This window comes from Trichosurus vulpecula, chromosome 3 (assembly GCF_011100635.1).
Source record: "Trichosurus vulpecula isolate mTriVul1 chromosome 3, mTriVul1.pri, whole genome shotgun sequence".
Lineage (NCBI taxonomy): Eukaryota > Metazoa > Chordata > Mammalia > Diprotodontia > Phalangeridae > Trichosurus > Trichosurus vulpecula.
In genome coordinates, this window is record NC_050575.1 from 132,637,522 (window position 1) to 132,665,476 (window position 27,955).

General features: G+C 43.2%; 1 protein-coding gene across 1 annotated transcript in view; it reads left to right on the plus strand.

Moving 5' to 3' along the window:
- RALGPS1 (Ral GEF with PH domain and SH3 binding motif 1) overlaps positions 1 to 27,955 on the plus strand; it is a 573,263-nt gene that overhangs the window by 488,645 nt on the left and 56,663 nt on the right. The window lies entirely within an intron of this gene.

Consider the following 27,955-nt stretch of genomic DNA (forward strand, 5'->3'; position numbering starts at 1 on the left):
GTTAGATGAGATAGCCACTGAGGTCCTTTCTACCTCTCAACTTCTGTTATTCCATGGTTCTGTGAATGGTCTCATTTGGGGAGTCTGAACTAGTTGATCTCTAAAGTCCCTTCAGTTCTATAGCCTAGGGTCCTGTAATCACCTTAGGAAAGAAGGAAGGAAGGAAAGAAAGAAAAAAGGCAAGAAAGTAGTCAGGAAGGGAGGCAGAAAGGCAAGAAGGAAAAAGGAAAGAAGTAAAGGAAGGAGGAAGGAAGGAAGGAAGAAAGAAAAAAGATTTATTAAGCACCTACTATGTGCCAGGAACTGTACTAAGTGCTTTCCAAATATCTCATTTGATCCTCCCGACAACCCTGGGGATTAGGTACCATTCGTAGGGAGTGAGGTCTTAGGTTGAAAGCTTGAAGTCCTTGGTTTGGAATAAAAGGTTGGAAGATTGAGGAGAGAAGGTCTGGTCTGGAACAAGCACTGTTAAGAATACAAGAATAAATCAATTTTTTGGTCCTGTGGTTTCATTGGTGTAACAACTCCAGCCTCCACCAAAGCAAATCAGCAACTGTTTTGAAACTTACATTCTTAGAGAGCTGCCTGGGACCGAGAAGAGAAGTGATTGGCCCAGGATAACACAGCCAGTATGTCAGAGGCAGGTCTTGAACCCAATACTTCATGACTCTGAGACTATCTACCCACTACCAAATGCTGCCTCTTGAATTGATGAGACAAATACAACAATTGTGGTATGGCAGTAATGTGGACCCAGATGAGGTTAAGCAATATGCATTTGTATTAGATGAAATCAGCATGATTTCATGACCTTATCCAGCAGTGTTCAGTTATTTAGGGGCAGAAGCAGAGAAAACATATGGTGGGGGCTACCCAGGGTTGCAGATTAGCAGGACAAGAATTATGAAAGGTCATGGGGGTAAAGGATTCTAGAAAAATGGTAAGCACACAAATGAAATGTCTACCCATTTGGGTCCTGGCTGGGGAGGGAGGCAAGACAAGGTAGAGAAGGGGTGATGGAGCAAGAAAATAAGAAAGGATTCAAAGACTAGACAAGATGATGATGATTGAGGATAAGTTCAGTAATACTGAGAGAATAAGGAAGGACAGGAATTTGGTCACAAGAGCTACTAGTAAGAATGACAGTTGACTGAGTATGTTGTTTCCATATACTCTGGCAAGTGTGGAGAATTTTGGTGAAGACTAGAGAGATTATATGACATTTGTCTTTCTCCCATAGTAAAGCAGTTTTTGTCTATGTTCAAAGTTCAAAGGCTGGTTTCCTTCCGTGGAGAAAAGATAAAGAAGCTTGAAGAATGCCTCTCCACTCTCCAGATTATCAGGGAGAATGAAGTGTTTCTTAAATGGTAGAAGAAAAATCTTAAGAGGCAGAGGGTAAACCTGGATGTGTGTCAGGAGATTGGAGGGTACAATGATGTAGCACAGAGGAGAAAAAGAAGAAGGCCCATTAAAGGTACTTAATAGATAGGAGGCTTTCCTCAGTCTCAAAGAGGAGAGTGCTGGACCACCAGAGGATGAAGCAGCTGCTTTATCTTTCGGTGAATGATAGATAATCTACAATGAACTGTGGATCCATGGGAACTGAGGTTATAGTTGGAAAGAGGAATTTTAAAATTCAGAACCCTGGGGATGTAGTCATTTCAAGTGTTGATACCTAAGGCATAGGTATGCCATTGGATGGCTAAAGTACAATGGCAATGGAAGTTATTGGAGTTGATGATTTGTGAGGTCATAGAAAGGACATCAGCATGTACATTAAAGGAGCTTAGGATATTTCCGCCCTCGCATCTAATCAGTTGCCAAATTGTGTCATCTCCCTCCATAATATTTTCTCCCATCCTTCTTCTCATTTCTTTTTTATTTCCACTTCATAGCATTTTATTTTTTCCAATTACATGTAAAGATAGTTTTCAACATTCACTTTTATGAGATTTTGAGTTCCAAATATTTTCTCCCTCCTTCCTTTCCCCCTTCCCCAAAACAGCATGCAATCTGATATAAGCTATACATGTACAAACATATTTCCACATTATTCATGTTGTGAAAGAAGAATCAGAACAAAAGGGAAAAATGATGAGAAAGAAAAAAAAGCAAAAGAAAGAGAAAATAGCATGCTTCAATCTGCATTGATATTCCAGAGTTCTTTCTCTGGAGGTGGATAGCATTTTCCATCCTGAGTCTTTTGGAATTGTTTTAGATCACTGTATTGCTGAAAAGAGCTAAGTTTATCAAAGTTGATCACTGCACAGTGTTGCTGTTACTTTGTACAATATTCTCCTAGTTCTGCTCACTTCAATCAGCATCAGTTCATGCAAGTCTTTCCAGGCTTTTCTGAAGTCCTCCTGCTCCTCATTTCTTATAGCACAATAGTATTCCATTACATTCATATACCACAACTTGTTCAGCCATTCTCCGATTGATGGGCATCCCCTCAATCTTCTTTTTATTTCCCTTCACACTGCCATTACCTTTGGTCAAGCCCTTATTACCTCTATCCTGGACTACTATCATAATCCTAACAGATCTCTTTTCCTCTGGTTCTTCCCCTTCTCTGATTCTTCCTACACATAATTGCCAGGTTAATCTTCTTCGTCGTCATCATCGTTGTTGTTGAGCCATTTCAGACTCTTCATGACCCCTTTTGAAGTTTTCTTGGCAAAGATACTGGACTGGTTTTGTCATTTCCTTCTCCAGCTCATTTTCCAAATAAGAAAACTGAGGCAAACAGGGTTAAGTGACTCGCCCAGGGTCACACAGTAAGTGTCTGAGGCCAGATTTGAACTCAGGTCTTCTGCCTCAGGTCCAGCACTCTATCCACTGAGCCACCCAGTACTACCCTGCTTTAAAAAATATCCAATATCCCTAGGGTAAAATACAAGCCCTTTAACCTGCCATTTAAGTTCCTCCACAGTCTGGATCTTACTTACCACACCAGTTTTATCTTGTATTAAACCCCTCTCTGCACTCTACATTCCAACCACATTGGACGGCTGCTAGCCAGTCTCCAATCTTGTCTTACCCTTTCCTGCCTCCTTGCATCCGCACATTCCTGGAGTACGTGTAAGGTGCTTAACAAACACTTGTTGGATTGAATTGAGCTGAATGACAACCAGGAATTGAATGGAGACAAAAACTGTGAACCAGGTATTGAAACCATTGAGGAAGGAGGGAGAGTGTCCTACAGGTCAATTGATTATGCTGTCAAAGATGGTGAGAGGCTGGCATGATCTGACAGCACGAACCTCAAATCTCAAAGGAGGAGACGTTTTTCAATGACGGCAGCCAGGGCGGTAGCTTGTCAGCATCCTCCCTTTGAAGGTGATATGTTTTTATGGTGGCAACATGCAAAACCACTCCCCCTCCTCACTTTGGGACATCAGTATTGCTGTAGGGTAAAAAATAAATGTTTAAGGAAAAGGCCAGGGACCTAAGATTTTGTTTATAAGAGAGAAGGGCTCTAAAGGAATATTTGAATGGGGTAGGAGACGGGCCAAAGGCTAGTTTGAACCTAGAAAGACAGGGCTTCATTGGATAAGGAAAAAAAGACAGAAGTAGGGAGAGGATGGAAAGAGAGACATAGGTTGTTAGGTATTTATTCAAGATAACAGGAATTCAGAAAACCTCATAGTAGAAAGTGGTTTAATATAAGGAAGTAGGCTCATATTAGAAAGTGTACGTTAGCCAAAAGGGATGGATAGAGAATGTGACCAGGCAGAATTGAGTTAATGGATGAACTTTTGGAAAGGGTCCCAAAAGAATGTTGGTGACAGGGAGGATGATATGATCATCTGGGTCTCCATATCCTTCCCTCACAGAAGAGCATTTCCATAATAGCTGCCAACAAACATTCAGGCCAACCAGACCAGCATCATAGCCTGGATTGTGACTTTGGAATATATCAGTTTTCATTGGAACTTAGGAGAATTCTCAGGATGCTGTGGCCTGATTTTCTGTCCTCGGATCATCTCTTCTTCCCTATGAAGCTGTCATTCCCTGCTCTGCTCCTCTCCCCAAGTAGATCTCAGAACAGAGGAAGCTCCTATGTCTCTATAGCACTTACATAAAGCATAAAAGTCCTGTGAGAGAAATAATTCAGTTATTATCCTCATTTTACAGATGAGATGAGGAGGAGACTGAGGCTCAGAGACACTGTGACTTGCTCATAGTCATTCAGTGAATAAGTGTCTAAATCAGAACTTGGACCCAGGCCTTCAAATCTTGACAGCACAACACATGCTTGTCATATACTGGGAAGCATCTCTGAACTGTCCGTGCAGTGAGTCACACAGTCAGCTGCCTTTGCCACATACCTCAAGATGAGCTTGCCCTGATCAGACCTTAGAGCTAGAGGTGGGGTCTGGTCCAGTCTGCTTCTTCCGATGACAACCCCCATCCTGTACCCCAAACCCAATGTAATCAGCTCAAGCCTTTCCAGGGACTCAGGGAGCACTTCTGTGACCTTCGAGGGACATAGCAACAGCTAGAACAACCTTATTCCTCAGACCTGTAAAGACACAGGCAGGGAAACCTCCATACCACCTATTGTATACTCTCAGTGCATCCTATGGATCTGTGTTTAAGGAATGTTGTGGTAACTGTAGGTAAATCACAGGCTTTTCTGTCTTTTCCATGGGTGAGTGTGAGTATGAATGCTCTTTCCCAGTGGAGACCCTCAGTTTGAATCCTGCCACTGATACTTAAAACCTTTTTGACCTAAGTCAAATCACAGCCTCTCTGGGCCTGTCTGTAAAATGAGAGGGGTGGGCTAGGCAAGATACCTCTTAACATTCTTCTCTTAGCTGTAAATGTTATGATCCTGTGACTAGAGGTCTCTGGCATTAGAGAAGAACAAGATGCAATTATAAGCTGAAGTCCAAGCCAGAGGAGAGAAGAGAGAGGGAAGGAGGAAATTTGGAAAGAATTCTGGACAGAAGTGACTTGGACTGCTAAAGAGTGCTTGAGCAGCCAGGGGAGTAAGCTCATCTCAGCCCAGGAGGCTGAAGGACATTCCAGACTTCTCAGAGAATCGGGCAAGAGAATTAAGTGCTGTCAGTTGACTAGAATATAAACAGATTCACTCAGATTCCTAAACCCTCAGAGCTGGAAGAGGCCACCTCACCTTCTTTTACATAAAACAAAGGGGATTGTACCATGTGTGTAGTTCTAAAGCTGCAAGTCTTGCCCCTAGTACTCCTGGTACATGAGCAGGAATGCCCTCCGCAGTACCCCAGCATCTTTTGCTGGGAGATTTCCAGAAAAAGCTCATTCTACTTTTGGCTAGCAGTAATGGAGAGGAAGTTCTTCACTGCATTGGGAAATCTGCCTTTTTGTACCTTTTACCCATCAGTACTAGTTTTCTTTACTGGAGTCAAACCCAACAAGTCTTCATTATCTCTCAGTTACTTGAAGGCAGCTATCCTGTTCCTTTAGACTTGGAACCAGAAAAACTAAGTTCAGTTCTTAGATCTGACTGCGACCTTAGGCAAGTTCAACAAACAATTATTAACAAACCAGGCTCTTTGATAGCAGGGATTGTTTTGTTTCTGTCTTTGTGTCCCCAGTAAATAATGCAGTATGTGGTACACAGTAGGTGCTTAAATGCTATTGAATATAAATTCCTTCCCTAGACCTCTCTTCATGAGGCTCCAGGTCCTTCAACCAATTTATACAACTAAAGGAAATCATTAAAGATGTGTCTCTGAAGCAGCACTAAGCAGTTCTTGGAACTAATCTTACATGCTTCTGATTGCCCAGTCCTAATAATCCCTCCCATTAGTGCTTAAATCATTTTTCCCTTGTATTGTCTTTGTGTGAGTCTTGTTTCACTGAGCCCCTGAGATAGGTAGGGCGCTGGGCCTAATTCTTAGGGAGTCTGTGCCAATGTTACGCTCAGTACCTGTGTAATGAAACCATCTGTATAGCTCTCAAGAAGACCAAGTGTATATTGATTTCATACTAACAATGCTTTGAGAGCAATGAGCCACTGCTCTTAAGGACTATCCTTAAACAAAGACTTTCATTGCCCATTCATTGACAGCCCTATTCTTACAGCCTTGCCAGCTTAGTGGGAACTACTTCTTGCTTTGCTGACATAGCCTTTGAGAACCCAGAGTCATTTCTATACTATAAGGAGGCACTCTAGTACAGAAGGGAGAAGAGAAGGGAAAGGAAGGGAGAGAATAAGCAGCTATATAGCCCCTACTATGTCTCAGGCCCTGTACTAAGGGCTTTTTGCAAATAGTATCTCATATGATCCTCACAACAGCCCTGCAAGGTAGGTACTGTTATTATCCCCATTTTCCAATTGAGAAAACAGAGGCAGACAATGGTTACTGACTTGCCCAAGATCCCGAAGCCAGTCAGTGCCTGAGGTCACATTTGACTCCAAGCTCAATGCTCTATCCACTGAGTCACCAGCGGCCTCTGAAATAAGAGGGACTAAGTTCCTAAGTCTTTGGTCACCCTTTCCTCTCTGCCTAGAATGCCCTACCCACCCACTCACCCCCATCTCCACCTATCCATTTGCTTCTAAGCCTTCAATGCCGGACTCAAATGGAGGTGTCTCCTCAATTAAGCCTTCCCTGATATCCTCAGCCAAAAGTGATCATTCCTCCCTCTGAGCTTCCTAACTCCTGCTTATAGGCTTGTTTCTTTGTTAAATTTCTTTCTATGTTCATAAGCAACATAATTTGCCCAAAATGCAGAAAACTTTCCAATTAGCTCACCCCCATTCTGAATTAGGGATTGGGGGTAAGCTTTCCATCTCTCAGTCCAAAATTGTGCACTTACAGGCTTGAAGAGAAATCAATAAATGATCATGGACTTTAGTGGCATTATCAAATAGCATAAAAGCATTGAACAAAAGGAGCATGACACAAAAAGTTTGTTGTTGGTGGTGCTGTTCAGTCATGTCTGACTCTTTGTGATGCCATGGACTGTAGCACGCCAGGCCCTTCTGCCCTCTACTGTCTCCCGAAATCTGTCCAAGCTCATGTTCATTGCTTCCATGGCACTTCATCTCATGCTCTGATGGCCTCTTTTCCTTTTGCCTTCAGGCTACAATATGACTTGAAGTCTTGGGTTAGAACAATGCTTCCTTCCCCACCCACCCCACCCCCTTCCTTCCCATGGATCAGAGGGAGAAATGGGAAGAAAAATGAACAACTGGGGGCAGGGGTGGGAGCTGTTCCTGGGAAGCAGGGAGGCCCAGGAGAGAGATGAGCTGTGGGCTGGAGGTGTGCTTCACTCTTACCAATGGCCATGGCTGTTGATTCCTAGTCAGCCTTCTGCTCCTCCTGCCAGCCCTAATCATCACCTTTTTCAACTCCTAGTCTTTTTTCTGCCATTCTCAGCTTTCTGTTGAAGGACCAGGGCCAACATGCGCATCCCAATTTCCCTGCTGGGCTTGAATGCACACAGACACGGCCACACTTCATCCTTCTCTGAATTTCTGAGGGATTTCTCCTTAGAACAGGGGTTCTTAACCTAGAGTCCACAGCTTTATTTTTTACTATTTTGATAATGCTGTTTCTTTATCACTGGTTTCCTTTGTAATCCTACTTTATGGATTGTGTTTTATGCATTTAAAATTTATTCTAAGACGGGAAGGGGGGGAGAGCAGGCATTTATTAAGTACCTACTATGTGCCAGGCACTGTGCTAAGTGCTTTACAAATATTATTTCATTTGATCCTTACTACAACCCTGTGAGGTAAGTTATTATCCTCATTTTACAGTTGAGTAAACTGAGACAAAGGTAAGGATTTATCTAGCTAGTAAGTATCTGAGGCTAGATTTGAACTCAGGTCTTGACTGCACCATCTAACTGACTCTAGAAGAGGTCCATGGGTTTCAGCAGACTTCCAAAAGGGTCTCTGACTCAAAAAAAGGATAATACCCCCTGACCTAGAAGAAGTTCTTTCAAGGTTAAAAAAAAACCAACAAATAAACAAAACCTAAAAAATTAAGAAATTCTGATAATACCACTGTATACCAATGTGCCCACATTTCCAACCACCACATCTACATTGTATTGATTTCATTGTCTGTGGGAGAGACAATCTCCCACCAGGATTACAAAATTGTATATGTGTCTTGTAAAGATTTACCCTTGTAAAGAGAGCTTGTAAAGATATAGTTTACACAGCTCTTTCCTTACGCCCTTCTTTGTGCAGGAGGTAGAACAAGGAATACTATGTCCATTTTATAGATGAGCAACCTGAAGCCTGGAGATAATCTGCTCCACGGGTAGGACTAATTGTTATTGGAGATGCTAACACTCCAACTCTGGTCTTCTGACTCAAGTGCTGGTCTCTTCCCTCTTTGGCATGTCGCCACTCTATGAAGCCACTTAGTTTGTAGGAGAGGCTAAGTAAATATCAGTTGAATAAATGAATGAGTGAATGGATGAATTTCAACTGAATAAACATTTATTAAGTATCTATGCAAGACCCTGTGTGTATGAAAGTCTCTAAGGCCTTGGGAGCAGCAGTAAAGGCAGGTTCACTACCAGAGGGACTCATCTGTAAGTCCCATGAACCCATGTCATTGATCTTAGGGATGTAGAGAGCCCTCCTCCTTACCATATGTCCCATGAAGGCATCGAGTGTTTTCCTGGAACAAGGCCTGGGGCCTTTCAAAATCAGACCCTGGTGGGGCCTCTGGCTAATTCTACACCCACCTCCTCACACAATCAAGGTGGGCACCAAGCCTTCCTTGTCAATGCCAACAGCTGGGTAGATTCAGTGCTGCTGGCCTGGCTGAAACCAAGAACAGACCCACTGTACTTGATTCATTGACTCATAAACTATGAGAACTGGAAAAGGCCTTAATTTATATACTTCAGGCATCTTTGAATTTATTAGTGGGGATACTCTCTCCACTAATGAATCTCTGCTCCTTAGTAGATAGATCTTAATGGTTTACCATAGCCAGAAGTACTTATCCCCTGATAGCCATCTCTGAGTCTCTCCATGATTTGCCACGTTGGCCTTCAAAGGACAGGTGGACAAATCCATGGCCAAACATGAAGTCTTTCCATCTCTAAGTGACCAGTAAGAGTTTGTGGGACAGCCTTGGAGAAGCATGAGTCACCTCCAAACTCTATCAAGTCTATCTCTGTGGCTGGACAGTGTGTAGATTAAAAATAAAAATGGACCATCACCATTGAGATACACACACACACACACACACACTTACACACACATATGTATTACATATATATAATTTTTAGATCATAACATGCAGTCATAAAGTTGTCAAAGAAAAACTGAATTGAGAAAATAGAACAATCATTTTGGTTATAAGATAAACTACAAGGAACTTGAAAAAAATCTGATAATCAGAAGATGGAATAAGAATCTTGAAAATAATCCATTTTTTTCCCCCAATGACATGAAAATAGCTGTCTCAAGTATTAACTGTGACAATAGCAGGTTCCAGCGAAGGGTGTGGATGGTGGAAATGGGCAGAGAGAGTAAAGAGAGATGTTGGTGCCAGGCCCAAGGAAGTGGCTTGTTAATGGCCGTGGAAATTCCAGAGGCTATTGTCATTTATTACTTGGAATGAATCCCTCACCCACAGATGTTACTCTGGCTCAGAACCTGAGTAGGGTGGTGAGCAGAAAAAGCACAGCTGTCAGTTCAAATGGTTTGAAGTCTAAATGTAGCTGGGCTTCTGCTGGTTAATTGGCTGGCCTCCTCACACCTTAGGTTGGTATGCACTGACCCTTGAGGATCCTAGGCATATGCTTGCCTTGGGGACTCCTAGACACTGGCTCATAGGCACATGCTAACCTCGGGGACATCTAATTACGTGCTGTTCTTGGGGCTCCCATGGTATATACATACTAACCTTAGGAACTTCTAGGAACATAGGGGTCCCATTGCTTATCTTGGGTGCCACTAGATCTATATTGCTGGCCTTGGTGACCCATAAGCTTATATCAATCAGTCCATTGATTAGCATCTATTTAGTGTCTACTATGAGCTAGGTGCTGGGGGATATGCATACAAAAGTAAACTATTTCCGGTCCTCAAGGATCTTATATTCCAGGAGAGTGTACTTGCTAATGTTGGGCTCCCCTAGATACGACCTAACTTTGAGGATCCCTAAGTACTAAGTACTAACATTGGGAGCCCTAAAGCAGTATGTCTTTACTGAATTAGATGTCCCCCTAGGCACATACTTAGCTTGCCTATTTGGAAATCAGTCTGGATCTGCTGGCCTAGTAACTCACTTGTGTGTTTCCCCACAGTGTTCCAAACCCCTGACTTCTGCCTTAGAAGCAGGATGTGATTTTTTTTTTCATTGATCACTGGAGAGAGACTATGAGTATATGTCTGGACAGTTTCAGACACATTAACCCATCGGCCCAGCTTCCAGCAAGGAACTTCATGTGACAAAACTTCCTCAGTGTTCCTGCCGTGTCAGCTCCGAGGTATCCAGCAGCTGGAGCTGGGGAGCAGGGGATAAGGATGAGTGCTCTGGAGAAGTCTTTCACCAAGACCTTGCCACGTGGAATGAGCTACGTGGCAGGAGCAGGAGTCCTGCTCTCCCAGCAAAATAGCAAATGCATCCCTTAAAGCAAGAGAAAACCTGGAGGCCCCTCCCCGGGAGAATTTGAGAACAGTATTTGCATTTTCTCCCACCTATCACTGTGCTATGCATAGGATTCTCTGGGATAAGACACATAGGAGAAGTTTTTTTGACAGGAGTTTTGTTTTATTGTATCCCCCAGGCAGCTGCCAAACAGAGGCTTCCCAGGCCTTTGCCAGCTCTCTAGTGGAAGGAGAGCAGGCCAGAGAGAATCTGTTTGAGGCCTGCCTTTGGTGCTTATTCTCTGTGTGACCGAAGGCCTCAGTTTCCTCCATTTTAAAATGAGGAAGTTGCACTATTTTATCTTCCAGGGCTTTCCAGCTCTAACATGTTCTGATTTCTCAAGCAAATACAAGATGGCCCTTCCAAAGGCTGATTTCTGGGCTCTAGCATACCCCACCCACACTGCAATGCTGTAGGACAACCCCCACCCACCCACCTGGTGCACCAATAGATTGTTCTCACTACCATACAAAGGTTGAGAGTAGTTGAGAGGAGCTACAAGCCCTCAGGCTGACTTCTCCCAGAACTTGTCACAGGCTCTGAACATTAAACAGGCCCATTTAGTTGCCCCCTTCTGTCATCTTCACTCCCCTACCAGGCAATAGGCCCCTTCTTTAGGCCCAGCCCTGAGATTCACTGTCCTCTCCTCTATATAGGACCCAGGAGAGGTAGATGGTGTAGAGTGCTGGCCTCAGTGTTTTTGAGATGTAGATTTGAATCCCAACTGTGATCTTCACGCCCTCTCCTGTCCACCTCTGCCAGCTTGTTCTTTATGAGCTACACTCCAGCTTTGTCCCTGTGCCTTATTGGCTGCCCTCCATGCCTGGAATGCTCTCCCTCCTCATCTCCTCATCTCTGCCTCTTGAAATCCCTACTTCCCTTCAAGATGTGGCTTAAATGCTGCCTTTTACAGGAAGCTGTGCCTGAATTCACATACATACACACTCTCCCCACCCCCAATCTCTCTCTCTCTCTCTCTCTCTCTCTCTCTCTCTCTCTCTCTCTCTCTCTCTCTCTCTTTCTCTCTCTTTCTCCCTCTTTCTCTCCTTCCCTCTCTCTCTTCCCCTCTCTCTCTCCTTCTTTCTCTCCCTTCCTCTCTCTCTCTCTCTCTCTCTCTCTCTCTCTCTCTCTCTCTCTCTCCCTCTCTTCTCTCTCCTCTCTTTCTCTCTTCTCTCTCTCTCTCCCCCTCTCCCTCTCTCTCTCACCTCTCTCCTAACTAGCTGCCAAATCTACCTTGCATTTCTTTTGCTAGATTCTCTACACTCATACATGCACATATTTTCTCTCCCTCTAAATACAAGCTCCTTTAGGGCAGAAACTGTTTTACCTTTTTCTTTCTCTCTACAGTGCTTAGCACAGCTCCCTAGATAGCAGGCACCTAATAAATATTTGTTGACTGATTGACTACTCGATGTGTGACCCTGGGCAAGTTACACCAGCTGTCTGGGTATGAGTGTCCTTATCACCAGGGAGGATGATCTTGACACTAATGACACACCTGCTCCATAGAGAAGGGATGAGGACTAGAGCTGGGCCTAGGATTTCACCCTTACAGGGAACTCCCAGATGAAGAAGCTTCCTCTACCGATGCAGGGCAGCATCTTCTCAACACCCTATACCTGAGAGTTGCCAGAACACTTAAGAAATGAAGAGACTTGTCATCTGGTCAAGCACCTCATATGGGGCAGGGGCTGGACGTAAGCCCAGGGCTTCCTGACTCCAAGGCCAGCTCTCTGTATCCACGATGCCACACTACCATGCTTCCCACGATGGGGGTGGCAAGGGAATAAAACATGCATAAAAACAAACAGTTCTAATAATGCTGGCTAGCATTCATATACACTTTGAGGTTTGCAAAGAGCTTTACAAATATCATTCCACTTTATCCTCACAATAACCCTGGGAGGTAGAGGTCCTATTATTATCCTCATTTCAAAGATGAGGAAACCAAGGCAGTGACTCACCCAGGATCATACAGCTAAGTGTGATCTGAGGACAGATTTTAAATCTGTTCTCTCCAACTTTAGGCCTAGCACTCCATCTACTGCATCGCCTAGCTGCTGACTTAATACAGATATTAATAATTTAAAATAACATCAAAAGGAGAGAATGCTTCTCTGTTGTAAGGAAAGAAGGTATAAACCATAAAATTCTACATCTAGTAACTGACTCTGATCTCACCATCAGTCTTCCAGAGCAAGGCTGGTTACATTCCCCCTTAGGATTCTAAGGGTTCCTCTGAGGAGTTGAAGGAATCTTTCTCTAGTGATATTAGCTTGAACCTTCCAGTTCCCCCCAACACCCACTATTAGCTACTAGTGACTAGATCCCAGTTCCATTTAGCCAGTGAATAGCAAGTAGCTTTTACAAAGGGGAATTTACTTTGAAGATATAACAAATAATTAATTATTTTTTTAAAAAGAAGATATAGCAAGAATGGGAAGTATAACCATTTCCCCCAGTCACCTGAGAGGCCTACTCTCCCCTAAACCACCTCAGTCCCTGACTAGAGTCAGCTCAGACTTAATGCAGTTTCTCCATAGCACTGCTCTCACCAACCTCATGTTCAAATGCAACATCACCCAGTGAGTCTCAGTTTTCACTGGGCTAAGTTCTAAAGGTCACTTCTAACTCTTTAGGGCATAGGCTGGCTACAATACTCAGCACAGACTCCAGGAGGGAGTGCTCCTTTACCTAAAATTAGGAAGAATAAATGCAAGGAGGGAAAGGACAGGGGGCTGTATCGCCAGACTACATGGAGGTCTCAGATGGGAAGGGCCTAATGCTTCTCTCCTTACAGCACTTTTTCTCCCTTCTCTCACTGGAATGCAGCCAGGCAGAAAGTCAGAGGGGAGAGAACTAGACTGGTGGCTAATGACTGCTAAATGTACCCCAATTTTGGCCACACTGCCAATCAAAGAGGCTCCTCTTTGCCATAGCTAGCAGACCAGATCCAGTTACCTTGTAGGGATTTGCATCAGCCAAACCTTCTTAAACCTGCTCACCAACCCCATTGCAAATAGAAACAGGAACTATTATTAGTAGAGGTACAGCTCAGACCTCTCCAACCCTGGGCTTTGTCCACGTGAATAATATGCAACATAGGGATCTGTGGACCCTTCCTCATTTCTCTGGAGTTGACTCTCTTCTACCTACTGATCTCTTGGCTTAGCCTGCTTTTCTAATTCAGTTCACATAGTAAGTACCTGCTATGTGCAGAGGCTTATCCTAGGTTCCTTGGGGAAATAGATATAGACTTTAGATAAGGTTTTATTCCTGCCAACATCACACTTACAGTCTACTGGGGAATAAGGCAAAGAGGTAATTATAATACAGAGTGATGCGTGATCAAAAGCATTAACAGAATACAAAGTGTTACAAGAGGCCAGATGGGGAAAGTCATTACTGGCCTGGAGGTTCAGGGAAGGCTCCCTGGAGAAGGTAGCATTTGAATTGGGTTTTAAAAAATGTGAAGGAATGTTGCTGAGATATCATCAGAGAAATATAGAACTGGAAAAGGGAACACTCAGAGCAGGAAGGGAATTCAGAGGCCATCTAGTCTACCCACACCTGATCAATAACCCAACTAAAGCTCATCTAACCCTTGCTTGAAGCCTTCCAATGGAGAGGGACCACTACCTTCTAACAGCCTGATCTACAGTGGGGATGGCTCTGATCATTGGGAAATCTTTCCTCACATTAAATCTCAGTTGCTCTCTGCTACTTTTCTGCTCTGTTCCCTGCTGCTAGTTTTCCCTCCCCTCTTTCAGGCCAAGCAGAACAAATGTAATTCCTGTTCCATATTAAGAGCATTCAAATTCTTGAAAACAGCTATCATGTCTCCTCCTGAGTCTTCTTTTCTTCAGGCTAAATATCCCCAACCTCCCTGAATAGATCCCTCCTTTATATGTTCTTCATTCCTCCCACAAACCTATGTCCATTCCCTCTGCTGCTTGTCTATGTCACTCCAAAAATGTGCTGCTGAAGCCCTGTGACTAAATCCAGAGTTCTTTCCACCACCCCATGCGGCTCCATCAGTGCCCAAGGGATGGTGGAGATGGAAGAAAGGTGGAAAATGAGAAAATATAGTCCTTCTCTCCTTCAGGCTGGGTGCCAAATGAGTTTACTCTTTTCCATATTTATGATCATTTTACTGGAGATGCTATGCTTGGCTCCAGACAGAGCATTAATTAATGTATGCCCCCCATTGATTACTGTAGCCAAGCCCTACCCAGTGTAGGAGTGGGGGAGGGGGGAAAAGAAGGGCACAGAGTGAGCAGAGGAAGGGTGTGGGTCTGCCCTACCCCATTCTATACTAGCAGGATGTCAGTGAGAATGAATAGGTAAGTTTAGATCCCTTTGGGAATCATCTCTCTGCCATGGGGTGATGTCATCTTCATGGCTCTTTGACTATTTCAGATGAAAATTTTCCATGTAAACACTAAGCCTGCCCTCTGGACAGACGGATGTGCAGTTTGTTTGAAGAGTTGTCCAGGCAACAAGTGGAGAGCTCGTGGCTGCAGATGTTTGCAGCCTGGGGCAGCAGGAGCAGAGGACCCAGGGATGAGGAAGAGGAGAAGCAGCAGCCATTTATTTCAGCCTGCTTTCTTGATGATGCTTTTGCCAGGTCTGTGGGGACAATAGCAAGAAGCTCTGTGCATCAGGGTGCGGAGACTCCCCAGGAGTAGGAACCATGCTTTGTGGTTGTCTGGCAGCTGCCTTCACCTTTTTCTGTTATTCTTTAGAAATGTAACTGGAGCTCAAAATCATCTTGTGAGGTTTCAGACCGTTACAAGACAAGTGACCCTGAGCCACTCGTTTGGTTTCCCTGAGCCTCAGTGGCCTCATCTGTAAAATGGGAGTAATACAACAATGCAGTTCATTCACTACCAACCTCACGGGGTCGTGGTGAGTAAAGCACTCTGAATCCTAAAGCAATACGGAATAGGAGTTCTGATTGCTTAGTCCATGTTCTGGGACTTGCCTCATGTAAAGAATATGGTAAAGTGCAAATGGAAAAAAAATGTATTTGGAGGCTAGAGACCTCTGCTGCTTACAAACTAGGGGACCTGAAGAAAGTGGTTTCCCTTCTTTGTACCTCAGTTTTTCTTCTGTAAAATGAGGGTGCTGAATTGGATAATATCCAATCCATCAACAATCAGGCACATTTTTAGGAGCTGGAAACACGCATGCCAGATAGATAAGAAGAGAAAAATTCTGTGTATGTTAGATGGCTGAGTCAGAGGTGAGGAGGGGGTGCATTCCAGGGAGGTGGGATGGCCAGTGCAAAGGCACAAAGACAGGGCTTAGGGAGGAACAGAGAGAAGTCTAGCGTAGTGGATTTTGGGAGTGAAGGCAGAAAAGTAATGTCCAATGAGGCTGCAAAGAGAGGTTTGGGTAAGGTTGCAAAAGGCTTTGAAAACTAACTAGAGAAAGGGAGCAGGGACTGTGCCTATGAGTTCACTGGAATAGAGAATTTCTAAATGAGGAAACTCCCTCCACCACTGCAAGCTGGTGCCTAGGTTAAGTGACTTGCACTGAGTGACATAGCCAGTATGAATCAGAGGCAAAGTTTACACCCAGGATCCACTAGGCCATGGTGTTGGCAATCAAAATGGGCTCTTAGCACTCAGTTCAACCAAGTGCCCTTGTAGAGTTTGGCCTTTGTTTTCTTGATTAGATTGGGGTCCTTGGTGACCTCCTTGCCCCGGGGGAGGCCTAGTTTACATGGGTTGGAGTGACATGTTTGGGACATCAGAGGCTTTTAGACCATGTCAGTTTAAGTTGCCTCTTTGTGGCAATTTTAGGTCACGTGGGTGAGTCACATGTGTCTCACCCTTGACCCTGAAAAAGATATAAAACCAGGGGTTGGCTTTCTCTTTCTTGGAGCTCTGAGCCACAGGAGGAGTGGCACGTGACTCTGGGCCAGCCGTTGTCGAGCTCCCCGGTCTGTGAACTCAGATGTTGATGCTTTTTGGTAACTATAAATTGTGATTTGGTCTGTTTCTAATGTATCTTTGTATTTGTATTTGCTCTGAAGTTCAGGGTGCTGGCTTTTTCCCCTGAACTAAGTGAGTGGTATTTGTATGCTGGATTAAAGTAAACTTGCCAACCCCTTAATGTTGCTTTCCTTAGTAAAGCAGATCAAAAGAACCTGTGCTAGCAGCGTTCTTGTTGTTGGGCTTGTGTTGGTCTTTCACCCCCACAACAGCTGCTAGCCAAATTGTTGAAACGGACGTGCTACCATTCTAAAAATAAACATTCTATATATTTTATCCTACAGGCAATAGAGAGCTATCATAGTTGATTGAGTATGGGCATGGCATGGTTGGACCTAAGCTTAAGAAAAATCACTTTGGCAACAAAGTGTAAGAAATATTGGAATAGAGTGTGGGGCAGCTAGGTGGTGCAGTGAATAGAGCAAAGAGAGGTTGGGATTCCAGAGCCCTGGAATCAGGAGGACTTAAATTCAAAGCCAGTCTGACATTTACTAGCTATGTGACACTGGTAAGTCACAATCCTGACAAGAAGAAGAGGGAGGAGGAGGAGGAAGAGGAAGAGGAGGAGAGGAGGAGGAGGAGGAAGAAAAAGTAGTAGTAGTAGTAGAGTAGAAAAAGACTTGAGGCAAGGAAACCAATTGGGATGCTATTCCAATAACCTAAGCAAGAAATGATGAAAGCCTAAACTAAGGTAATAGGTGAATAGAAAGAAAGTATCAGATGCAAAAGATGTGGAAGTAGGAAAGACAAGGTTTAGAAATTAACTACATATGTGATCGTGTGGAGTTCAGGATAATACTAAGGTTAGGATCTTGAGAACTTAGAAGCATGGTGTTTTCTTAGAAATAGTGAAATTTGAAAAGAAAGATGAGTTCTGTTTTAGACACATTGAATTTGAGATGTCTCCAGGGTATCCAGTTTGAAAGGTCCAATAAGACAGTTGGTGATGCTTGACTGAAGCTCAGGGGAGAAGGATGAGTCATCTGTATGAAGATGAAAATTAAATCCATGTGAGCTGATGAGGTTACCAAAAGGAAGTGTGTAGAAAAAGAAGAGAACAGAGCCTAGAATGGGACCTAGGAGAAGACTCTGGGGAATACCCAATGTTATAGATGATGAGCCAGTAAAGGAGAAGGAGAAGAAGGATCAGCCTGACAGGTTGAAAGAGAACTCAGAGAGATTAGGGATACAAAAATTCAGGTTAAAATCCAGGAGGAGAGGGTGATCTACAATGTCGAGTGCAACAGTTAGGTTAGAAGGTAAAGGCCATCAGATTTAGCAATTAAAAGATCATTAGTAATTTTGTAGAGAATAGTTTCAGTTGGGTGAGGAGGTCAAAGCCCAGTTACAAAGGATTGAAAACTACAAGTGAGAGGCAGCTAGGTGGCTTAGTGAGTAGAGCACTGGCCCTGGAGTCAGGGGGACCTGAGTTCAAATCCAGCCTCAGACACTTGACACTCAAAAGCTTTGTGACCTTGGACAAGTCACTTAACCCCCCCAATCTCTCACCAAAAAAAAAGAGAGAGACAATGTAGATTTAAAATGGCTAGTTATTGGCTTGAGATTAGAAAGGGAGGAAAGTGAAGTCAGAATGGGGGAAATGGTCTGAGAAGAGATTGGAGGTCTTAATGAGGACAAAGAACAGATTCAGGAGGGGTAAGGCATATGGAGAAATGGAATGATTGAAGGTTATGGTCAGATAAAGGAATATCAGAGTTTCTAATTAAAACTTCCAAGTCTACAATTCTCTGGTCTATGAATAATTGCACTACTGACCTCAAAGAGTCACTGTGAGGAAAGCACTTTTAAAACCCTTAAAATGAGTTGTTGTTTTAACTGTTTGCTGTTTATTTTGCATAAAAAGCAGAAAGACCTCTGGTCTTACTGGACTCAAACCCTAACTTTCACACTTCCTGGGACCTTGCGCAAGTGTCACTTGAACTTTCTGAGCCTCAGTTTATTTTCCTGACAAATAAGGATAGTAATCTATGCCCAACCCACCCTCAAAGGTGATTGGGAAGAAAGTACTTTGTAAACCTTATGGGGCTATAGAAGTAGCAGCTAGTCTGTTGTTACTTGTTTGGGACTGGAGAGCCAAGGAGATCATACAGGCATGTTATTTTATTTCTTTGGCTGTGCAGTATCCCCCCACCTACTGAACAATGTTGGGGGAAGAGGTCACCATTGGGGGTAGAGAGGGAGAGTCACTGGTTCATCCTTGGAAAAGGGATAGGGAAGATCGTAGGAAACCATAGGACATAGGGCCAAAAAGAACCTTTGAGGCCTGCTGGTGCCCAACACAGCAGGTACTTTAATTGAATCAAGTCTCACTGCCTCATTTTATAACCAAGAAAGCTGAAGTAAGAGAGAGCAGGTGATTTGCCCACAGTGACACAGACCAAATAAGTAGCAGTCAGAATTCAAAGCCAAGTCCTCTCATTTCAAATTCGTTCGTCTTTCCATTATGCTTTCCACACTTCATTCTGAAGCTACACAGCCTCTTAGGAGGAACTTAAATGAACCCATCAGCTATCAGTCTGCCTGCTGCCCAAACTCAGCTGGCCAGTTAAAGAGGCTGACCGGAATCTCCAGTTCCTGGCTTCCTGGGTTGTAATAACTTTATACTTCTCTCTTTGCATGTTTGTAGATTGCTGCCGTCTCCCTGGACATGAGCAAAATCTTTGTGGAAAATCATAACTACTTTGAAAAAAGTAATGCCCTAATGAGAGGAACAGGTGGCAGTGATATTTTAGGGCACATTAAGAAAGGGAGAGGCAGGTAGGCCTTTTGCTGGCAGGATTAGACAGATAGCAGTGAATAGGAGAATGGTGGACAGTCATGGGATCATAGGATTCAGAACTAAAAAAGACCTCAGCAATCATGTAATACCTCTTGTCTTATAGATGGTGAACTTGGAGTCATAAATAACATGGGACAATTCAGGCTTTGCCCCAGGATGCTGACACGGAGTTGGGATGGGGAGTAGGAAGGCATGAGAGAAGAGACAATCCTTCCATATTGCTATAACCCTTCCATCTAAAGATCCTTTGCTGGCCCTGTGCTACCCAGCGTAGTCTTTCCCTCTGTCTAGGTCCTGGCCCCCTGATCCACTCCGAGTACCACCAAGGGTCATGTCACTGTCATACCTCTATTCTGGGGCTTGCCTTAGTGTGACTAGTCCTGCATTACAATACCAGGCCTAGGGACTTACATAATATAACATGGTTTGCCTGTGATGGGCAGCAGTGACTGCGATGACCACAAAGATAGCAATGATAGCATACTCTGGCCTCCTCATGAGGACCTTCAGAGTCTCTGTCTCTCCCAATCCACCACCAACTGAAATTTTCCAGGTGTCAAAAGTTGATAATTATACTTATAGGTGAACTTAATTCTGAAAGATTAAGTGGGTTTGCTTGAAGTCTTACAAATAGTAAGTGGAAGAAACATGAATTCAAACTTAGGTCTCTAACTTTAAATTTACTTCTTAAGATACTGTGTATATGGGAGTTGTTTTTCAGTGCATCAACAAAACGTCAGATTCTCCTTCAAATGATCATATTGGGAAGAAGGGTGCTTCTTACATTGTATCTACCATTATTTCCATTTCCAGAATCCTCGGTGGGGGTTGGCCTTCTGAGCCCACATACCATTCTATGCAGTGTCCCCTGTGATAGTGGATCTTTGTCCTCTAAGGGCGAATTTGATTTTGAGAACCAGTGAAAAGTCATTTGGAGACAAGTTTGAGGGGTCAGGATTATGATCAAGCTAGGTCATATGATTTGGAGTCAGAGATGAAAAGAGTCTACAGATCTGTTAGAATGATGTCTTTGAACAATTCATAAACAGACTCTAAGGGCCACTCCCAAAAAGAAGAGCATCACTAAAATATTCTGAGGCAGCCTCATTGAGAAAGCCATATGGTCTCTTTAGCAGAAGACTATGAAAAATAACACTCATTTAGATTATAAATTCTGGGAGTTTTGTCTTTTTAAAAAAGCATCATCAGACATAATACTTTTTTAACCAAGCCTTCTAAAGGATCCAGTTCTGGGCATTGGGCTTTCCTGAGCATCATCAGCTTTCCAAGGTAGCGGCTTCCCCTTGGAGGGGGTCCAAGAGATTTTAAGCCTTAAGCCCCAAAGACTTTCCATTTTCATTATTTTCTATATCTTCTTTCATCATTGAAGTCCTCAATCAAATACTAGCTTAGCCTATTAAAATATCAACTTATCTTGGAGCAGCTATCCTTTGAGGATACTCCATTGAAAACCACAGGTATGGCCCCAGAAACAGCATCACACATTCCACCCATACCTGCATGGAAACTGAGTACTCATTGGTCAATTATACAATCCCAGGCTCCCCCTCAACCAATCAGGACATCTCCAGATTATATAATGAGTTTGGGATGTGCCACTCATATTATTACATAAGTGTTTAGACAGGGAGGGGGATGTTGGAACCACTAGCCACTTGTCTGATCCTTTGCAACAATAAGGACCAGACAGTGGTAATCCCATGCTCTCCCCAAGGGATCTGCATTCCACAGAACACCGGAGGACACTTGACAGAAATGCCAGGTCAACAGTATTTACTAAGTGCCTACTTATGTGCCAGGCAATGCGTAGTTTCCTTAAAGTTCTCAGAGAACTGGTTATCACTAAACCTTGAGCCCTGACCTTTTTTGGGGGATGTCAGTGCTCGTCTTCTTAGTCTAGGGGTTTGCTTGCTCTGTGTGGATTTATCTAAAAGACACTCAGATCAGGTTCCTCCCACAGGGAAAAACAACCCCACCCTTTTCCCTATCTACTGAGTTTCAAGAAAATAACATTAGAATGGCATAATGGATTCAATAATACAAGCATAACTCAACTGCATATAGTTCTTTACTCATTAAACACATAGAAGGAAAAGGAGTTTAACTGTTCGAGGATGACCCTTTTAGACTTTGCTAAATTTGGGGGATGTAAGCACAGTGAGGTTCTGGTAAATGTTTAACTGCTGGCTTTCTCCAAAAAAAAAAAACATATGCACAGCACACTTTAAAGCTTAATCTGCATTATTAACATTTTCTCCACTACTTCCTCAAGTCTAGACAACCTCCAGAATAATGAACCAAGCCCTGATTTGTAGCATTCACCCAATTCTGAGTTGTAAATGTTCACGATGAAATTTAATAATCAGCTCTTCCAAGCTGTTTGAGCTACCTCCTATACACCACTCACTATATAAACAATCCAGATATTAAAATAACTGTGTCACCACAGCTCTTTCCAAAATTGATATCTATAGGCGTGCTCCAAACTCAAGAGTTGCAAGAACCTAGCTGAGGTGATAGTGACCTCCCACATAGCTGTTTCATAGGACCTAGCAAGTAGTCCCTAGAGATATTGGGAAAGGCTTCCATTAGAGGGTGGGATTTTACCTGGGACTTGAAGGAAGCCAAGAAATCCAGCAGGCAGAGATGAGGAGGGAGAGGGTTCCAGGCATGGCAGACAGCCAATGAAAGTGCACTTTCCAGAGATGATTCAACTGTACCATACTTCGATGGGTTAGATGACTTGTCCCAAAGTCACAAAACTATCCCAGCCAGGATTCTAGGATTGATTTCAAGGACCCCTTCCACTTTACTGCCTTATTTGTCCCATCTCACAAGGGTCATTCATTATTCCCTAGTAAATGACTCTCCAAGATCTAAAAATAAAGGGAAGAATAGCTTTGCATTCTTTCACGGGTCTCCAGAAACCATCACAGCTGCCACAGAATAGAGGTCCAAGTACAAACTCATATCCCTAAAACCCACTTGTGTAATTGTTGCTCCTCTCAGTCCCAACTGTTTTAAACCAGATATGTAGCAAACAGCTTGAGAAGAGACTTAGAGAGACAGTAAGTCTCTGAACCTTCAAACCTTTGAAGGTCTATGATGGTGGAGGAGGGAATAGACTTTTTCTTTCCTTGGTCTCAAAGGGAAAAATGAATCATAACAGAGTGAAAGTTTTGGAGAGGCAAATTCTACTTCTCTTCAATATAAGAAAGTTGTCCCTAATAACCAGAGATGTCATGAAGAGAAATATGCCAATCGCCTCGAAGTGAGGGTGAATTCCCCATCACTGGACTGGGTTACCTCAGGACATGATGACTTCTCAATCTCTGGAGATGTTTAAGCATACAACAGGAATGTGGCAAAGGAAATGTCTGTTGTAGAGAGGGGTTGAACTAAGTGGCTTCCGAGGTACCTTTCATCTTTGAGATTCTGGTATTCTTTAAAATATCGAAAGAATTATTCTAGAGCAGACCTAAACAATTTGGCAGTAGGTAGGGGCCAAAATGAAAATAGGCTAAACTTCTTCAGGTGGCAGGTTGGTTAAGCTAGAGACAGAGTGACGATGGTTGTTTGCCACAAGTCATGTGGCAAACAGGAGAGTGTGCAGTGGCAACAATACATTTTTCACTGGCCACCAGAAGTTCTTTGATGGGCTGCTTGCTGTATGTTGTATAGGTCTGTTCTATAAAACTCAGTTGCCATGTGTGAAGAAGAAAAAGCAGCTTAAGGAATGTCATGGATTTCATTTTCCCCCTGTATGTTATGTTTAGTTTATACAAATGAAATCATCTTTTCCATGAGAGCAAAAAGCATGAAGAACATTGACCCCAGTGAGGGCAGTGTTTTCTCTCAATTAGCAATAATGCAGGTGCCTTGGAATGAAGGAGGATGCAGCCAGATATTGTTAAAGCTACCCCACATCATTTAGCTAACTAATGTTCTTTCTGGAATTATCCTTCCCCCAGCACACAAGGAACAAGACAAGGATAAGTGGAAAAAGCTATACCCTTTATCTAATCTTCTTACCCTAGAACAGTGTTCTCCCAACTTTTTTAATCATGCACCCAATCAGCATTTATTTTCTGGGGTAAGGGATTTTCCCACCAGCACCTGTGCAACTGCTGCTGTGGGTGCTCAGGTTGGAGTTACATTATAACTGCCATAAAGGGCAGATGCATGGCTCAGAAGGAAAGCAATTGGGAGCTAAGAGGGTAGAAGGAGGGTATATTGGAGAAAATGGGTAGTAGATGTGTCCATGTTGAAGACAAACCCTATTATTGGCTTTTGCAGGTGCAATGGCACCCAACCCATATTCCCACTGTCCAATTGGTTGATCATATACTCCTTGGGGTCATATGGTGGCCCCTCAAGGATCTGGCCCCTGCTTTCAAGATCGGTATCCTAGTGGACTGGGAGTGCTCCCAGCTTTAGTGTCCAGATTTCTAAGCCCAAGAGGGACTGGATATTTCCAGCACAGGATTGATGAGCAGCATTCAGAATCATAGGATAGTAGAACAAGAAGACCTTAGAGATCTTGTCCAACCTACTCATTGTACAGATAGTGAAACTGAGAGAGGGGAGTAACTTGCCCAGGGACACATGGCAAAGCCAGAACCTGAGCTTAGGGCTCTTCATTCCCAGTGGTGATTTTTTCACTGTGTCATGCTATTCTTTAGTGGTGGGTAAACAGAAAGGACATTTAGTTAAGATAAATGAGGATAGCTTTGAGGAGGGGCCATTTCACATCATATCCTCTTGGTTTACAGGTTGGAGGGGTAAAAAGAAAGGAGAGTTCATTGACCAGATGGTGATAGTATTTGGATGGATCTATGATTTCCTTCACATGAGTACCCCCTTTATCAATTCAGATCCCAGTCCTTCCACATTCCTCATCCTATGCCATTCTTGTTCAAGGCTCTCTGTAAATCTTCCATAGCAAATACACCCATTGTATCAGAAAATTTCCTCTCCTTCTTTTAGAGTTTGCTATTGAAGAATTAACTCAGTTGTGTATTTCTCTGGCTTAGCCAAGGCATTTCCTATTACTTGTATACACAAGGGGAGAACTGAATGGGCCTTGGGCATGCAAAGTTTTCAGTTAGTAGTTACTGCAGAGGCCATTTAGTCTAGTCACCTTATCTTACATATGAGAGAACTAAGTCCCAGGTAGGCTAAGCATTGATGAAGTACTTGCTGTATGCCAGGCACTGTTAAGAGATTTACAAATATTATCTCATAACACAACAACCCTATGAGATAGGCGCTATCGTTATCTTCATTTATGGATGAGGAAACCGAAGCAGATAGAGGTTAAGTGATTTGCCCAGGATGACACAGCTAATAAGTATCTGAGGCCGAATTTGAACTCAGATCTTCCTGACTCTAACCTAGCATATCCATTGAGCCTCTTAGCTGTCTCCACAGGGGACAGTCTATGATCTGGCTTCCTAAATTCAGGAATCTTCTGTGTTAGGCTGGGCTATGTCTAAATATGCCTAGCATATCCATTAAACCTCCTAGCTGTCTCCATGGTCTATGCTCTGGCTTCCTAAATTCAAGAATCCTCTGTGTTAGGCTGGGCTGTGTCTTAAAGGTAGGCCCTCAATGTCCATTACACTTGTGGGTGGGAGAAGGGAAGGGACCAATACAAGACAGATTGTAATAGACAACAGTCTAGGGCCCCGAACTTAGGAAAAGAACATACAGGTGGATTGACACTAATGTCCAGAGGTGAGGGTGTAATCCTGGCCCCAGAAACTGGGAGCTGCATTCGAATGAGACAAAGGAAGTGATTTGTTATATGGAAAATTGAGACTGTTCTTGTACTTGTGCCTGGAGGTGAGAGTTGGCTAACTGGAAAGGGGTCCAGGTTGGGGCAAGGTAGGGCCAAATTCTTCCCCAAAACAGGTGAGCCCAGTGGGTAACAGAATGAGAAGAGAGCCAAGAAAGCTAGATGAAGACAGATGGGTGGTGAGATCAATATCCTATTCTCAGAGCTTTCCCCTTGGGACAGAAAATCAGAGGCCTCATTGTTTCCTTTGGACATCTACACATGATGAGGATTTTCTCAAATGTTTATCCAAAGTGGTTTTCAAATGTAACAGAATATTATTGTGTAGTAAGAATGATGAATATGAAGGATTCAAAGAAACTTGTGGAGTGATATAAGTTAGCATCAAAAGAACAATGTGCCTGATGACTATAACTGTGCAAATTGAAGCCAATAAAGGTTCTTGAGAACAGACAATGAAATACACCTCCCTGCAGTATATGATGAATAAAGTGGTCACTGTATCACGTAGTTTGGCTTCATTGTTTTTCTTTGTCACAAGGGAAGTTCTAATTTGAAGGGGTGGATTTTATTTCCCCAAAAATGCCTTGAGATAAAGGCAAAAAGTGTCAATAAATGTATTTTTAAAGTTTGTTCAGGGAATCTGGTTTTGACAGGGATCCTTTGTATCAGAAACACTCTTCATCTTTAATCATTTATATGCAGAGTCTGTTGGAGCTCCCTGCAATCATTTTCTTACTTTTCTAGGCAGCCAGAACTCTTTCTTCTGCATCATGTGCTGGTTACTAGAGAGAAGTATAATGAAGCCCAGCTCTTTTCTTCAGCATATCTCTTTTCCCTCTAGAGATCTGAGGGGCTCATGTGATCCAATAAAAACAGCTAAAGTAGTACTCATTTAGTCATTATTCATGGAAAAATGAGTGCACTCCTTGGGGATGGTCCTAATCCATGGTCAGTTTTTCCAAAGGCCCGTGCCCCTAGGCAGTGTGGGCTGTGTCATCAGTATCTCATTGGAACCTTGTTATTATCAAACACACATTGAGAAATAACAAAAGCCAGACCAGCCAAATGACTGAAGTTGAAATGGGTATGATCGGATTGTGTCTCCTAGAAAAGAGACAGAACTTGGGCTCCCGGGGGGAAGCCAATGGGAGGACAGGGGAGGGACAATGAAGACCTTCTGAAGCAGAGCCTGTTGGCAGGAAGGCAGATGGCACTTTGACTCTCAGCTAGATAGATGTTCTTAAGGTAGAGGGGAGGAAGAAGGTCATAGCCCAGCTGTTGTCCTCCAGGGCACTTGAATGGCTTAGTGAAAAGAACAGGATTTGGAACCAGAGGACTGTCTGTGGCTTGAATACTGCTTCTGCTGCTTCTATCTGCGTAACTTTGGTTAAGGCTCTTTCCCTTTCTGAACCTCGATTTCCTCATCTGTAAAAATGAATGAATTGGACTAGATAGAGGACTAGGAAGGATAAAGTTTCTTTCCAATTATAAATCTCCTAAGTCCTATAAAGAACTTGGACTGAAAGATCAGCTTTGAAATTAGGCCAAGGGAGGTGATGCTTAGCTGTCTTAATTGGTTAACTCCTTCTGGAACTTTGAGGAGTTGATCATGAAAAAGCCTATTAAAAAAGAGAAGGGATTGTAAGAGACTTGTGTAGCCAGAGACTGTTTCATCTGTCTGTTTCCTACCTTCAATATCCCACTCAAATTCCACCTCCTCCAATCAGGCTTCCCTGACTACAGTATCAGATCAAGACCATCAGGAGCCACTAGGCACACCAAGATTTGAAGAGTTGGGAGGTGAGGGGAGTCTGTCATAATTCATAATGTTATGAAATTTTTAGAATTATGATACCATGGCTTTATTTTAAAATGTGTCCATTTTTAATATAGGGGTAGGTACTAGTTCTGTAATTTCATTGAAATACGCCAAATCCATAAATTTGCTCTACCAATGCGTCTTTAGCACCTTCTCTACAGCTTAGTCTTTGAGAGTTACCTAGAACACTGAGGTTCTCGGTATACCTAGAATTAACTTCCTATATGACCTAGGGCAAGTTGTTTTGCCTCTCTGTGAGCCTCAGATTCCTTATTTGTAAAAAGAGAAGTTAGACTGAATGATATTTCCCTTCTAAATCCAGTGATCCTTTCTAGCGCTAATATTCAGTGACTCTGGGATTACTCATTTCAAGTCATGAGATTTAGAGCTTGATGCCATTTCAGAAATCAGTCTAGTCTAATCCCCTTCATTTTATACAGGAAGAAACAGAGACTCGGGAAGGTCACATAGGTAGTAGATGGTAAAGCCGGTATTTAAGTGACCTGCCCAGGGTCATATATCAGTATGTGTCAGAGGTGGGATTTTAAGTTCGATCTTTCCTGGCCAGCTTTAGAGCCACTGTGCTATGTTGCCTGTCTCTGCCTGGCACATACTAAGTATTTAATAGATGCTTGTTCACTGTTTTTAAAATATGGTACAGGCTCTGGGGCTACTCCCCCATACCATACTCACATTGGTAGGCTGGATCCCCAGAGGGCAGCTTCTATATCTCCTCTTAGGGGTCTAAGGGTAGCCCTGAAGGGTTTGAGGTGATGGTTTTCCGATGCTATAACTCACAAGACCCCACTTGTGTACTTCTCCCACTGACTATCGGTGATACAACCAATCAGCCAGATTTAATTGGTTTACGGTATTTACTATGATGAGATAGTTGGG